The sequence below is a fragment of the Lipotes vexillifer genome, unplaced genomic scaffold, assembly GCF_000442215.2.
Source record: "Lipotes vexillifer unplaced genomic scaffold, Lipotes_vexillifer_v1.1 scaffold644, whole genome shotgun sequence".
NCBI lineage: Eukaryota > Metazoa > Chordata > Mammalia > Artiodactyla > Lipotidae > Lipotes > Lipotes vexillifer.
In genome coordinates this window covers 362518-379508 of record NW_006783288.1, presented here as the reverse complement: position 1 = coordinate 379508, position 16991 = coordinate 362518, and the positions used below count along the sequence as shown (strand labels likewise).

The following is a 16991-nucleotide window of genomic DNA, read 5'->3' as shown; positions in this document are numbered from 1 at the left end:
ATCTGGTGACCTTCAGGGCACAAAGGTCTAGAATTCTTACTTAGGTCACAATTTTTTCCATTGGGACTGTAAATTAAAGTGAAAAGGTTGAGAGAAGCCTCCTTCACGTGGGAGCCAGTGTCTTGCCAGCTCTATGCAGAATTCTGTTAAATGGATTAACTGTTTTTCCCATTTCTTCTCTCTCCACTTTTAACCTGTTATTCTTCTCAGGCTGAACCTGGTCATACGCTTTGGAAATGCCTGTTTCCAGGTTGACCTGGACCTTGAGCATCAGTTAATGGGCAAAATAGGTCCAGGTTTCTGTTTTAGGGCTGATTGTGTTTGTGGTGGGAGTTTTGAGTTAACCAGACATGAGGCAGTGAGGGCTGAGTTGTAATGGCTCCAATTTGAAAGGCTTTTCCCCCATGTTATTTTTGTTTCCACATGATCCTTAAAGTATAACATAAGAATTGAAAAATATGTGATTAAAATTTAATGTTTCTTTTTTTTTTTAAATTTATTTATTTACAGCTGTGTTGGGTCTTCGTTTCTGTGTGAGGGCTTTCTCTAGTTGCAGCGAGTGGGGGCCACTCTTCATCGCAGTGCTCGGGCCTCTCACTGTCGCGGCCTCTCTTGTGGAGCACAGGCTCCAGACGCGCAGGCTCAGTAGTTGTGGCTTACGGGCCCAGTTGCTCCGCAGCATGTGGGATCTTCCCAGACCAGGGCTCGAACCCGTGTCCCCTGCATTGGCAGGCAGATTCTCAACCACTGCGCCACCAGGGAAGCCCCTAATGTTTCTTTTTGACTATATTTGATTTATAAGGGCAGCTGTAATAACTTAAAAGATTATAAATCCCTTTTTGTCCTGAAGGACACAGAATTAAATTGATCAAAATTCTGTTTGTACTGTACTTTTGTCTGTGCATGGGCCCTCATTTCATTGCTGAATAATATTCAGTTGGTGAATGTATGACCATTTATTTATCTTCACATCTTCCTTGCTGTTTATCTTCCTTTGATAAGCACTGGTGGTGTTTTCTTTTTTTGCTTTAATGAACAGTGCTGCTATGACCTTTCCTCTTAGTGGCTCCTCACATTCTCCCTACTCTCTGTAACTCAGTGTTTGTAATTCTCAGGCAAGTACAATAAAAAATAAGTATATGGAGGGGAGGGGACTGATAGATTTGCCAAGGAAAGGCATTGAAAAAAATCTGACAGAATTGCTATTATCATCATTTCCTGGATGCTTAGATACCCCAAAGTAGGATGCACATAACTTCAGAAGAGAAAATGAATACATTTCACTTCACCAAAAACTGGCTACATTTTTCATTGTGTTCTGATCAGGGAAAATTATTCCACAATGCCTAGTGAAGTGCTTGGAGCTTAGATCAGAGTCTGCTTATTTTCCCCACAGATATTAAGCATTCCTTGTACATTACTAATTTACTGAGCTCTGATTGTCCAAATGAGTTTTCTGATCAAAAAACTAATGGGCAGTGCCGAGTAATGAGAGTTAATAATAGGTTAGTGCCCCACCTCTGCCTCTACCTAGTTCTGGGACCCCTGAGCCAATCTCTGGGCTTCATTTCCTTCATTTAAAAAAAAAAGAATGGTTAAGCTGGATGGGTTTCAGGATCTCCTTGGGTCCTTAAGGTTCCATATGGGTAGAACTCTGCTTGCTGGGTTTCCACATTCTGCATGTGCCTGCTTCCCTAAGATGAGATTCCTCCGGGCATAGGTTGTATCTTATTCACCATTACCTCCTGGTCCTCCATGCCCACAGCACCTACCATGTGGCATGGCACCATCCCCTCCCTCCAAAGAGACAAGTATTCATACAGCTAAACATGTTCCTTATCTTGAGGTCTCAGTTTAAATGTCACTTCTCTAGAGACGCCTTTCCTGATCACCTTCCCTACTTTATTCACATGGATGCTTTTTTTCTTTTCCCCATGGCATGGGTTACAGTTTTAAACAGTAGTTTTATCCTTTTGTTTGTTTAATCTCTCTACCACTAGGTTCCCCAAGTGCCTGTTTTGTGGACTCTCATAGTAGGCATTTATTAAATGTCTGAGTCCATGCGTGTCTCATCCCCTTATGTGAACATATGACAACAGATAGCTTAGTGCGTATGTCCTTGCTCTGTTTTCTGAACCTTCCTGATTTTTTTCCCTCTGTCATCGAGAAATAATCCCTCCTCCCCACAGGTAGCAGATTGTTTCCTGTGTTGTGGTTCTGCATGTGTTCCCTTCTTTGCTAGACACTAAGTGGGAAATCCTTATCTGAGCCATCTGAGCCATCTTGAGTATCCAGCACAGAGCCCTGCATTTTACAGGCTTTGCATATTAGAATGAATGTGAATGTCTTTGTCCTTAACACATGTTTATTTGAGGCGCATCTATTTTTTTCTGTGTCCTTTTAGTTGTGACTCAAGCCTCATTCGAAAGCTCCATCTCAAAGGATTCCTGATGCCTTTTCTTATGTAATGACCATCCTTGTTTGCAGGCTCGTAGATGGCCACTTTGTAGTTGTCCAAATCACACGGGTTTGTCATGCTGTCCGCAGTGATGTGTGTTTCTTCAGTTGAACTTTGGTTTTGCTTGCAGTCACTCCATTTAAGTGGCTTCTGGATTGTAAGCTGAGATCTTGCCGTTTTCCATCCTTAGCCTTTTGAGCATTTCCTTTCATGTTCACTTTAGCTATTTTCTTTTGAACAGTAAAGGTTAACAGATGAGGTAAGGATTGTTCTGCCCAGTGGTTCCTCTGGGAATGGGTTGACTGCATCCTCCAGCGAGTAGATGTTTGGCTACCTTTCATAAGTATTGGAATACATTTGGAGGTATTTCTTGCCTTTTGAGGCATGAGTTTGTTGGATGCATAGAAACTGAGGTGGGCTCCTTCTTTCAAGCCAGGTATTTACCAGTTAGTGTCTTGGGGTATTATTTGGGGACCCAGCTGAACTCTCACATGGGAGAGGGGATGAGGGCTCATTGAGCAGCAGAGATGAGAAGCTAGGAGGGAAAAAAGGGTTGGTAGGTTAAGTACAAGACTGTCAAAGAAGTTTGGCCTCCCTGCTTTCCTTCCGATTCTCCCCACCTCACCCCCATTTTTCAGTGCTCTGGGATTTCCATCTTCAGTTATGCTTTACCCTTGTGCTCAAGTCTGTTTGGTAGGCTTGTAAGTAGTTTCTTTATCAGTATCAGTATGATACTTTATCAGTATGTTCAGGTAGGATTGCCTCATCAGCAGATGATACCAGAAAGTATTTGGCTGTGTAAAGTGGTTTTCTTGGTGTGGTATGGTACATAACTAATCATCCTTAGGCTTAATTGTAGTTCATAGTTACAGCTCTCTAAAATGGCCTAATCTCTTATATGTTTTAAAGAATGCTAAACATTTAACATTAATTACAGGTAACTGTCATTATGTTGACCATGCTAATAAGACCCTATGTTATATGCTAGGCTCCGAGCAGATGCCTACCATGTAGTTTAATTATTAATTATGGCAGGATATCTGTACTGCATGGTTCTTAAATCGGCATCTGAACATCACTGTCAACTGTTTAGCAAGAATGTGTTTTGACTTGGTATGTGTTTAAACATTTTTATGTTAAACTTTACTCAGTCTATTACGTCTGCTCTTGGTGGTTTAAATATTTGGAACTTGGAACTTAGTATACGAGAGTTTTTGGTCTGCTTGCAGGTCAGTTTAAGGCAGATACTGGCCTTATTATTATTATTATTCTTTGGACCAAGTAAAGAAAGCACAGCCTGGCCCATATGCAGGACTTTTGTTTATTTGAATTTCCCGAGTTACAGTGATTGTGACAGCTTGACCTTAGCACAAATTAGAAATGTGCTGTTAGAGAGAAGAGGAGGGCAGAAAACAGTTCTGTAGAGGGTTAGTGTCTTAAGAGCAATACTGTACATAGTATTTTACAGTTTTTATAAGCTATTCTTTTTTTTCGTTTTAATCAAAGAATTTATTTAAAAAACAACCTGTATATAAGTATATATTAAAAGTATGATGAAAACAATGGAATAATATATATCAAGCTGTTATCTCTATGTCAGGTGGGGCAGGAGGGGTGGTTTTAGAGGAAGATTTGGGAGGGAGATTTAAATTTGAATGTGTAAGCTGTTGTTTTATCCACTAACTTATTTCTTATAAAAGCCCTGTTTGCTAGGCGAAGTGGGAAAAATCTATACTTTATAGATGAGGAAAGTTACTAAGGTTAAAAATTTGTCAAAGATCACAAACTATGATATTTGCCCCCTGCCCCCAATCAATTCCTAGCCCTAACTTTGTTCGATGGGGAAAGCTTAAACTCTAGATTTCCCTCAAATGCTGCATAGAATTGAGACTTGTCTTTTCTTGACCTTGGTTTACCTGGCCGTCTCTTAACTCTTCTGAAGAACTAAACTGAAGCCTTCATTTTAATACAGGTGGATGCAATTTGTATCCATTTTAGGATATTCTGATATTTTAGGTATGGGAGATAGTAGCCATACTTGGGAATTGCTGTGTGTTATAATGATAATTTTGATTTGAGTACAGACTGATCCAGTGCACTCATTTCTGTAACCTTGGCCCTTAATGAAGAATATAATAAGAATCTTGACATGGGCCAACATAGTTAATGGGAGCTAAGAGGTGTACCTCTTATCTGAAATTCACATATTCTAGAGTTTAGCTTTTATAAGGTTAGAGTAAACTGACCAAAAATACAATGAGAAAGTGATTATACAAAGACCCATAAGGAGTCAGTGCTTAAAAACTTTTGTCAAGTTGGATGTATTTAGTATGTGGTAAACCATTTCCCCAGGTTTATTAGGCTGAAAGCATACCTTAAGAGTTTATAACAACCAGGCGTCAAGGGGAGAACATAAATAATTGACAGTGTTTAAACCTGAGAATTTCAGATTCTGTTCGGTAAGTTCTCTATTGTTTGATTACTTTCTTGTTTTGGAATCTCATACTGGATTAGTAAACAAAAAAAATTTAATGCCAAGTGTTGGTCTGTTCCCAGTTCATGTTTTATAATACAGCTCTGGAAGAAGAGAGAATCGACCTAGGTTACATCTGAGGTTTAGCACAGTGAGCAGTATACCCTGCACATTTAGGAACTCATGCCTCTTGACCTTATTATAAAGATTGGACTCGAAGTTCATGAGGAGTTTTGTTTTTAAGGAAAGTTACCATGGATTTTGCGGGGGGGGGGGGATCAATAGCATTAAAGTAATACTCTGAAGCCTAAAGATTGGCAGTTGATAAAGCATAATTTAATAATATAAAACCCTCAATCTTTTAGTTCCCCTGGCTTTTTATTTTTTAGCTGTGGCTTTTAGTTAAGGAGAAGAGGTGAAAACTATAGTTTTCTCTTAGTCTCTGAAATTACTGAAACTTTCAATGCTGAGACAATTCAGGAGATCCTCGGGGGAGACCATTATTTGGCATTGGGTGGTGGTATCTTCTGCTTTGTTCAGACCTCTATTTCTAGAGAATTCTTTATTTCTGGAGAATTGGAAAGAATGGTGAGTTAATTATCTTAGGATTATAACCAAATGGTAATTTCTGTGATGTTGCCAAATGGACCTAGGGACAGTTTTGCAGTTCTTTGAAGACTTACAGTGGAAACAAAATAGCAGCTTTGGGGCCATGGAAGAATACATTCAGCCTACCCTCTAGTGGTTCATTCCTTTAACCACCTCCCAATGGGGGCATTCACCCCACTGGGAAAGCAGCCAGTCTTTAGGCAGGGCTTTTGCAGGCTCACGGATCACCTTTGTCCCACTGCCTGCCCACTCTGCAGGTTTGAAGCAGGTTTTCATGGGAATCTATTTGGGTACACTGAAGGCAGCAGGGAAAGTGCAAAGTAAGACCTCTTTACGTTTCTGTTCTGTCCCTACTTACCCTCTATTTTATCTCCAAATATAATTCGTGGTATGTCATGAGACAGTGTTTAGAGATGATGACCTTGAAATTTGTTTATATTAATTCAAGGGCTTCTGGTATAATGCAAGGTAATTTTTATCTTTTTGTATATGGATCACTTGCCACCTGCCCCAAATACTGGGGATAAAGCACTTAATGTGTCCATTCCCTTCTTTATGGTCTCAAAATATTTAATTAGGTCTGAATTAACTTTCTCCTCAGTCTCTGGAAGGGACAGGATATACTTAATTCTGTATGGACAAGATAGCTTTTAGTTAGTCCTAATCCAGAGTAGTATAACATGCCAAAATAGATCTCCTTTTAAGAGTGCTTTGAATGTATGTGGAAGACTTATTAGGATGTATAGTAACACGGAATTGATACTTTTTGTTTGTTTGTTTTTGGTCGCGCCCTGTTGCATGCAGGATCTTAGTTGTCGAACCCACACCCCTTGCATTGGAAGTATGGAGTCCTAACCACTGGACCGCCAGGGAAGTCCCGATGCCTCTTTTTGCTTCTTTATTATGCTTAGTCCTTGGAATATTTCATAGATAATTAGCTCTAAAATTAAAGAACTTGAGTTTAGATGAACTTGATATGTCAAAAGTAGTTAAGATTAATTCACTCCACTCCAGGCCATCCTTAGTGTATCTCTGTACTGTACCTACAGTGACATTTTCACGCATTTTACGCTAGGCATTCTTGTCTTTTCTATTCCCCCACCCACTTGCCAATATTCTAGTCTTCTGAAACTTTCCATCACCATAGTAGAAAAGCTGTGCACCCTTCAGCATGTTTGACCTTTAGGCTGTGATGTTTTACTTGAGATCCAGCCCTTGCAGGGACTAGGACAGTCAGGCCGAAGAGAAAAGCTGGTACTGGGAGAACAGCAGAGAACATGCTCCATTTGAAGGGCAGCCTGCTGGCTCATAGCTCTGTGGGAATATGGCCTCTGTTGCCAATCTGTTCGTTTATTTTTTTAAAGAGAAGCTGGGAATTCTTTTTAATAAATGTGAAATCGCTAAATTGGTGAAGTTTTATATGTTGAACACTACTAGTTAAAAAAAAAAAAAGGACATTGAATAGACCAAATAACACATATTTGCAGAATAAATCCCCCCTCTGGCATCCAGTTGTGACTCTGGCCTGAAGATCTTGAGCGTTCATTGCCTGACTGCTTGTTTCCATCTATCTCTTGGCTTTCCTCCAAGAGGCATATGCATGATCATATGTGGTTACTAATGACTATATTTTTGGCACCTTTCCTTACTTCTTTTAGATGTGATCCTGTAACCTCTTAATGACTTTGTGCATGAATTAAGCTAAGTCCATTGTCTTTATTCTTGGTGTTATTTACTCTGATCATCTGACTTAGCCATTTACTTGAATGCGCTATACCTTAATTAGAAAGACTTCTGACTTGCTACCCCAGATTTTCTTCCTTCTGGTCAGAGCCACTGTTGGGTATTATTCACTGTGCCATTGGTATATGATGAACTGTATACCACGAAGAATGTCAGAAGTGGCCACCTGGCTGTTGTCATTTCTGTTGGCCATGTTGAGTAGGTCTTAGTTAATGTGTAGCCAACCTTGACAGATAAATAAGAGGATTCATTTGTTTGCATTTTGGTCTGTTCTTAAATGTAGGAAACCAATCGTTTTTAGTCTCAGCAAGTCAAGATATGGGTCATTTTCAATTAGAACAAGAAGTTACTTTGGTGAAATACTGCTTTGTCTTGGCCAGTGATGCATAGTGATTGTTCTTTCTTGATCTGACGGCAGTAAAATTCACTCTAATGAGTGTTCCAATGCAGTGAAAGTTTTGTCCAGTCTTAATTTACTACTCCTGCTTCTACCTCAGTGATACCCTTCCTCCGTTCTTGCTCTTCTTGAAATACAGAATGAAGAATAGTATCCTGATTCCTCAACTTACTTCCAAGGCCTGCAGTCCCCTGACCTTTGTTGTGAATCTTGGGTTTTAGCCTGAGACAAGATGGCTTTAAAAAGCATGCTTGAGCAGGGCTAAGAGTATAGAAAATCACATTTTTAAACCATTCTACTTCCCTTATATTGATGATTCTCAAGCAGAGATTGGCAATCAAAATCAAGTCAAGAAACTCTTTAAAATATGTCTTAGAGTGTACTCGAGTAGATTTCCACTCTACTTACAGAAAGAGTGAAAAATTTGGGTTTGGGGCCATAGGCTCAAGGATGGCTTGAGGATCTCTCTTTTTTGTTTGTTTTTTTTAATCTATCTGAGATTAAAGTAGTAGATGATAGTAAAAATTTCTTTCTTTTTAGGTTGATCTGAAAGAGATTGCAATCATAACTGCTCTGGACTAGTATGTTACTTGTTACATATGAGGTACTTTCTGAACGTCTTGTCAGTGGTAAAATACAGTGCATTTCCTGCCAAGCAATTTATGTGTTAAATCTACTGTACTGAGAGAATTCTTTTAAAGAAACTTGCTCTTTATATGGGATAAAAGTATAGCAGGAAGTGGATACCAAGAAACTCCTAGCAGTCCTAAATCAGGAAAACTTTTCAGCTTGTGATTGTTTGTAATTTCAAATTTTCATAATGCAGAAATCCAGTTTAATGTTGAAATGGGAAAGCTGTGTACAATCTCCTATTACCCTCTAGCATTTTAAACATTGGGAAGCAAGATGCTTCATTTCTACTCAAATATATGTTCAGGCTCAGATGTTTAAGTTAGCAGTGGTAGTTTCCATGGCAGCAGTGACTTTGCCCTTTTATCTTTTTCTTCGACAGCTCAATATTTAGCATAGGCTGTCCAGAGGGATTATTATTCCTGGCTTTGTGTTCTTAAAGACTTCTTTGGGAGCCTTTGACTTCTCTGGGTGCAGGTGTGTTCCAGAGAAGCTCCCTGAGAGGTGGAATGTGAGTCTGTTTTGTATACCCTTGTTTTCTTAGCATCTTGCACAGTATGCCTGTCATATCCAGTGAATCAGGGATGTTGCTTCTCTCTCCTGGGTGGTTTCTTCTGTACTCCCAGCTTCCTGAGACCTTGGCTGGGCTGGAAGAGAGGTGTTAACTCCCCAAGTGGTCTTGGTTTTTCACATTGGTGGTGTAGTTTGCTTTTTTAAACTGTGATGTGATGACAGTGGACCACTCCTATATTCTCCTCTCTTCCTTCCTGAGGCTTGTGTTGTTTTAAACAAAGGCTTGTAGCTAGGATTTTTTTTTTTTTTTAAAGCTGATTCAACTTAACGCTTGAGCTCAAAATATAAGAATTAGTAGGTGTATCTGGAAAGGTGTGTCTGGAAATGGATGTGTGCATATGTTAGTGGTGGGGAATGACAGCATACTATACGTCTGCCTTCCTTCCCCTTCATTAACAACCTGCGGTGACTTTGGCTCCTCCAGGTATGTAGAGTTGCAATAGAAGGTTTCCTGCGTGGCAGGGAATATAAAACCACGTGAAAAATCCACTAAATAAGGGGTTTTTTTTTTTTTTTTTTTTTTTTTTACTTGTCACCTTGAATTGCACTTCACGGCATTGATGCTCTTTCTTTTATGGATCTCTGTGCACATTTATTGCTGAAGAGACAAAGGTGAGCGTGGGCTAATAGGAGCACAGAGGAGGAGTGTCTGGCTCAACTCAGTGGTTCACAGAAGCCTTCCTGGAGGCGTTGTGCCTCCTTTTCATGTGCTGAGGATGTTTCCATTACCAGGAGAAGAAAGGTAGTGAGGCTCTTGCGGGTGGAGAAAAGACCGTGAGTAACAGTGGGAAGCAGCCTGTGTGTGGGAGGAACCGCTGGGAGATCGTTAGAGCCTCATGTGTGCAATGTGGAGGGGTGGGCATGGAGCGGTGGGCATGCCCATGGAGGGGGAGGTGAGAACCAGGTCAAGTCCGATGATGCCTCACTGCAGGCTGAGATGTTACTCTCTATGCAGTGTGGGGTCAGTGAAGGCCTGAAAAGGAGAAATGATCCTGGGATGCTGACTGTTTTTAGGTAGATCACTGTAGCAGTGGAATGGAGGATGGATTGGAGAAGGGACAAGCCTGGAAGCAGAGATCAGGTAGGAGACTTCAGATGGAGTGTCAGCGCTGGTTACAAATCCCAGTTTCTCTACTTAATAGCTGTATAGTTTTGAAATCCTCATTTGTAAATGGAAACTAATGTATATAGCTCATAGTGCACAAGGTGATTAAATGGGATTTTGTTTGTAAAATATGAAGCTTCAGGCCTTGCCCAGAATAGGGAATCAAGGACTGCTACTTTTCCATCCTCACTTTTCCCTACTCTCTTTCAGTCATAGGATTCATTAAATTCTACTACAAGAGGCAGTCAGATCATCTTTCATGTAGCAAAAGATACCCAGATCCTTTGGAGAGTTCAGGAGGATGCCTTATTTATTTTTATTTTAATTAAACATGATCTTAAAACCAACATTAGTGCAGTCTTAGAAAATGTTTAAATTCAGGTCATTTTGAAAATCATGATAGGAGAAAGATGGTAGGAGGCCATACAGTTCTGTGTGGATGTATATGGATCATTGCCCTGATTTGTGAATTGTAGAAACTGTGACACTATGCAGTACATCTTAGTGTGCAGATTATCGATCTAGCGTACAATCATGGATGAGACGTCTGCATTCTTTTTCTGCCTTGTATTGTAAATAATAAATCTGAATTTAAATAGAAGATGCTTATGTCATCCTTGGAGTTCTTAGCAAAAGGAACAGTGAGGTAGCAGTTTCTAATCTTAAATACTAAAATTCCAAGAGGCTGAGCAAGCTGATGATGAGAAGATTGAGTTGGGGAGGATGGAAGGCATGTGTACTCTTCTGTGCGTTGGGTGCGGGGTTTTACTCTTTAAAGTAAGGTAAATTAAAATAGACAAGGCTGTAATTCCGATGTGGAACATTTAGGCTATTGGCATCCTTTGTACTTAAATATAGTATTTGGAGGTCAGGGGTTGAAAATTGCAGCATTTTAAGTAAAAATTCTAATCCTCCTTAGTCACCATTTGTGACCATGTGCTAAATGTAGTTTAACATAGCATGTGCTTCAGGGGCCCTACACAGGAGTTGACAGTCATGATTGGGCAGTCTACATACTTCACTTTCTGTCCAGTGTTCCCTTTTCAAGTTAAGAAGCTCCCAACACAGCTCTGCACCCCGTTGCCCATTGAGACATGGAAACAAAACAAAACAAAACAACTATGCCTTAACCTAAAAGACAGATGAGCAAGTTCTCTATACCAACACTTTAAGGTGCATCTTTCCTTTGCCCAGCAATAATGATAATAGCACTTCAGAATTTGTAAAGTGCTTTGATATATCTGTCTAAATTATATGCATATAATTGAAGCTTTTATAGAGAACAGGCCTCTTTACCTCCTTCCCTCTTACCAGAGTGGAAATAATTCAAAGGCTAGATGTGTGGGGTTTTTTCTTTGTTAAAATATAGCCTGTGGTTACACGTGCCCCCTTTCCCAACTTCAACCTATGGGAGATGGAGGTTGCTTCTCTTCAACTTTTGGAACTATTCATGTACGTACACAAATAGGTTCTGTATACATATATATGCTCACACCCTTGCTTCATTGTTCATTTATACAATGGGGGAACTTGCCTCAATGCACTTTTAGAGATCCTTAACTGTTTATTTAAAATATGCTTTACCTTAGTGATAAGAAGGTAATTTGCAAAGTGGGAAGTCTGATAGAAGTTGAAGTGACAGTCATTGTCAGGGAACCCAAGCACCTTAACTCCTTTTTTCATGTTAGAGAGGTATCCAAGATCTGGGATTGGGTGTGTGTGCCCACTATGGATATAAGCAGGCAAGGTCTGAGGCTTAGAAAGACCTTACCCTCATCTGTAGTGTATCGCATTAATTTTCTTTCTTTCTTTTTTTTTTTTCTTAAACATTAACTCTTATTTTTTTCTTAGTTTTTCTTTTTATTATTTTTGTCATGAAAAGTATCACTTGAGTTAGGTTCATTTATTTTGTGAAGGTAACACAAGTATGCACCATGGCCATGTGAAAAGAACTTTAAGAGTCTTGTTTTCTGTGTCTTAAAATGCACACTTCCCAACACTTTAGAATGCTGATCCCTGGAAAGGGGTGAATCCATATGCTGAGAATCTTTTTCTTTTTTTTCTTTTTTCTTTTTTTGTTGCGGTACGCGGACCTCTCACTGCTGTGGCCTCTCCCGTTGCGGAGCTCAGGCTCCGGACGCGCAAGCTCAGTGGCCATGGTTCACGGGCCTAGCCACTCCACTGCATGTGGGATCTTCCCAGACGGGGGGCACGAACCCACATCCCATGCATCGGCAGGCGGACTCTCAACCACTGCGCCACCAGGGAAGCCCTTTCTTTTTTTTAATTAATTTTTATTGGAGTATAGTTGCTGTACAATGTTGTGTTAGTTTCTGCTGTACAGGAAAGTGAATCAGCTATACGTATACTTATATACACTTCTTAGATTTCCTTCCCATGTAGGTCACTAAATCATTAGGTCATTTAGATCATTGAGTAGAATTCCCTGTGCTATGCAGTAGGTTCTCCTTAGTTATCTATTTTGTACCTAGTAGTGTATATATAAACATTAACTCTTATACACATTTCTAGGCAGCAGATTAACCAGAAATTTCCTTGTGATTCTCTCCTTTAGGCCCCCTCCCCCAATTGGAATCACTAGAAGTTAAAATAACACTTTGATTGCCAATCCTTGCCCCCTCTTGAAATGTAGTTAATAACCATAAGCTTAATTACCATAAGAAGTCACAGATGTATGTAGCTTGTTTTTTCTAGCTGCAATATAGCTTTTAAAGAAAGCCATCTTTTGGGAAGGAGGGGAAGAGATGGACCAAAGGAAATAAAGTATCTTTCTTAGTGTGAATCATGTTTTTTAAGATGCTCCAACTTTCTGTACTAAATAATTCGTAGTCATGTTTCTAAATCAAACGTAGTTATCTCTTGGGAGTCTCAGGACTTTAAACATCAACTGAAAAGAAAAATACATTTCATAGGTGAATACCAGTGAAATGTTCTACATTTCAGAGAGGAAAGGAGCTGGCCCTCTGTGTTGATCAGGGTTTACACTCTCACAGTCCTACCGTGGATGGGGGAGAGCCCCTTGTTCTGTGCTCCACAATGCATTAATGAACTACAAGATTTTATATGTTCTAGGGTAGCGTCCCTTAATTTCAGTTTCTTTGAAGTTCAGTAGAAATATTTGTAGCCCCTCAGCATTATTAAGGAAATATGCCTTCTTCTGTTGACATTTTATTTTGTTCACTTTATTTTGGTATAAGCTACTTGGGGTTAAACACTAACTATAGTTTTTAGTTTTCTGTGTGATGACAGTTAAGAGTAAAATAACCTTAGTGGCCAGATGGAGTATTGTGGCCCTTTATAACACTTCTGAGTTAAAAAAAAAAACAATATTCGTGACCATAAACCTTCCTTGTCTTTTATACTCCCTTTAAGAGTAGGCATACTTGCTGTTTTGGAGCTCAAATATGACAGTATTCTACTGTCTGTATCCTACAGAGGAGCTATGTTTTTAACCTACCTAATGAAAATACTCAACTAGTGGGATTAATTTGAGGATTTCCAATCAGCCTTTCACAATTTGTACTACCCTGAGGGGGTTCCTGTTAGCTGTGACTTTTGTAGAAGAATGTGAAGTTAATCCAATTTCTATGTTGATTACTATGTTAACTGTCTTAATTTAGCAATTCAAATTTATCTGCCTATACCAAACAGGAACTCTGCTACAAAACTGTGGGAGTAGTTGATTTTATTCTTATTATGCTCATAACCTGTTTTAGGTTCTACAGCCAAATAATGGCATGGAAATTAATAATGCCCACTGAGGTTGGAATGATTCCTCACTAGATGGTAGTGTATTCTAGCCTATAACCAAGATTGAGTTAACCCCTGGCTTAACCTTGACTATGGTGGAGGTGTATAAATGACCCTGTTGAAGAATATAGATTTTAAAGTTTAATTACATTTCACAAAAATGTAACTTATTCTCGTTATCTTCATCTACTTTGTCTTTCACCTATTGGGGTGAACTTTGAGATTTCTTTTTATTTTGAATTCTGACAGCTTTAAGGGGCTGTCATAGGTTACAAGCCAATTTCTGACATGCTTTACTCTTAGTAAGTAGTTTCATCTTTTAAGTTATTCTGAGTTTTTAAAAATTTTGCATTTTCTATTAAATGAATCACTTGCTTAATTCTTTAAAGAATCCATAGATAAAGTGAATAACTCTTTTTTTTTTTTTTTTTTACACAATGTATTTATTTATTTATTTATGGCTGTGTTGGGTCTTCATTTCTGTGCATGGGCTTTCTCTAGTTGTGGCAAGGGGGGGTCATTCTTCATCGCGGTGCGCAGGCCTCTCACTATCGCGGCCTCTGTTGTTGCGGAGCACAGGCTCCAGACGCGCAGGCTCAGTAATTGTGGCTCACGGGCCCAGTTGCTCCATGGCATGTGGGATTTTCCCAGACCAGGGCTCGAACCTGTGTTGTCTGCATTGGCAGGCAGATTCTCAACCACTGCGCCACCAGGGAAGCCCGGAGAATGTATGGTTTTCAGGGCACTGTGATTGCATGAAGGACAAAGAGCAGTTCAGATTTTCAGATGCTTGAATAAGTGGGCTGGTAAAAGCAGTTGTAGAGGATCTCAGATGTTTATACTCTTAATAATATAAGTAGTTTGTACTTTATTTGATAGGCAGCAGAGAGCTATTGAGAGTTGAGGAAAATCTATCTGGGAAGAGTGTAAAGTGGGGATTAGGATGATGGAGGGGCCTTTTGGGAGGCTGTAATTTGGTGGTCCAGGTAAGAGATGAGGGCCCAGATCAGGATAGTATGCGTCACAGTGGACAGACAGGCTGGTGCAGATAGGCAGGCCTCACCAGGGTATGTGCAGTGACCTCTTCAGCAGTCCTGCTGTGACTTTAAACCAGAGATCTGATCCCTGAATCAGGTGGATTCTAGGTCTTGGAAACCTTTTTTTCCCCTTGCAGACAGTGTACTTAATGAGAATTCTCAGACTATATTTAGTATGTTTTTGATTAGCCATCTGTCTTGTTTGGTGGCTGTCTGAAGGAGGTTTGAAAATAGGAAAGAAGCTGATTACTTTAGCTTTCAGAATTTTTTATTAGGAAGTTTGGAAAATAGAGACTTTTCTTTTTCTCTTCATGTGACCAGGAAACTGTTAGTCCCAGCTATAAGCAGTCAAGCAGTAGCATTGGTTTCCTAAAATCCATTATTGTGAGAAACTTAAGATATGAAAGTACATAGAGGGCCATTTAAGTAAAAAAGGAAAAAAATTCCATTTAAAAAGTCTTTATAGAAATTTGGAAGTAAACTATGAGTGAAAACATAAAGGCCACTTCCTCACCTGTCCTCCACTCCCTTCAAAATCCATGCTCCCATCAAACTAACACCTCATCATTATTTCTTGGAACCCAGGGAAAGTTTAGAATATTCTAGACTGATCTGTGCTCAAGTGTCTTTTCATAAATTATTTCATGGAGAATAACAAGGGAAAAAGTAGTCTCAGTTGACACAATTGATGTCTAAATTAAGAGGCGAACATATATTGAGACATTATTTTTTTTAAGCTTTAAAATTAATGGTTCTTTGTTGCTGGAATATGGCCTTTTATTTTCCTTCCAAAGAGTTTCAGAGCCAGTAGAATCTATAAATAGTGCACAGCCTGGTTGTCTGTGGTAGATTGAGTAGAGCAGAATTGCCTGTCCTTAAGTGAAGGGGAAGTAGCTTTACATTTTTAGTAACTGAATTGTTGGCCAGCATAAAGGTAAGGGCCATGTGAGCAACTTATTTATAACTTCCCATAAAGGTATGTGTCTGCCTCAAGCAGAGAAACTGTCTGGGGTGCTTGAAATGTAAAAGTGCAGTAGAATCATTTTCCATACACAGCCTTCCTAGCTAGTTGGTGCAATAAAGTGATTGTTCGCATCCCTGGGGCTTTCAGAAAGAGGGGTGTCAATAGATTAGCTCATTAGCGTCCGCTTCCTGTGGAATGGAAGGGATGAGGCGATTAAATTCGAATCTATGGTTTTATGTAGTGAAGAATGTTTAGGTATTAACTCCTGAGGGTATGGAGGACATAAATTTAAGCTTGGTTTAACCTGTTAGGTGTGGTCCTCCTAACTGTTCTACCCATGTAGTCTAACCACAATTAGGTTCTTGTCAAAATACTTCATGGCTATGAAAGCACTTTATTTTTTCACAGGTTCAGTTCAACTGTGGTTTTTTTTTTGTTTTTTTTGTTTTTTAAGTAAAGGACATAGAATCAGACTGAATTCCCTGGTAACAGTGGGAGAAGGGAAGAAGAGTAAAACATTTTCATGGCATCCCGTAAAGAGTATGTTAAACCCTTTAGACAGATGCCAGAAAATGGAATCTCTTGTCACATGTTACAAATTTCATCGCACTTGCATCAAGAGTAAATAACGTACAGCCAGGTTTAACTCTAAGGATGAAATTTTGTAATCATAAATATGCACGTAAAAGACATTTTCAGCCCTCCTTTGTTACTCATTTATTTTCATAGACCGAGTTTTTCTGAATATTATGGTGACCATTTAAAGCATCTGCATATATGGCTAAAATGTAAACCTTGGCTTTTGTGCCAGTATTGTGGCTCTGTTTAGTATTTGGGCAAGTTGTAATAAGTGGTAAATGGCCCATTAACTATATTGGAGACCTCATAACAACATTCATTTCAAATTGTGCTGGGTTTACAATTTACATATTAAAAAATGTTCACTTGCTTTCGTTCAGGGACAAAGCTGACATCCTATATAAACATTGCTTCAAACGATCCTATTTATTGGTCCAATTATTTCAATTGAAAGATGCTGGTTTACTGCCTCTTAGTATATGTGAACAATTCTCAGCAAAACCGTTAGAGATCCTTTGACTATAGTGGCAGAAAAATCTCACAGGGTTTTGATTCACTTTTAATTTTAAGTCCCAGGATTAAGGATCATTTATTTATAGTATAATGTGACAGTGTGGGCAAATATAGCTTCTCTTAATGCCCTTCTGATATT

General features: G+C 39.3%; 1 protein-coding gene across 3 annotated transcripts in view; it reads left to right on the top strand.

Moving 5' to 3' along the window:
- ELAVL2 (ELAV like RNA binding protein 2) overlaps window positions 1-16991 on the top strand; it is a 133160-nt gene that overhangs the window by 40857 nt on the left and 75312 nt on the right. The gene's annotated exons all lie outside the window — the stretch shown is intronic.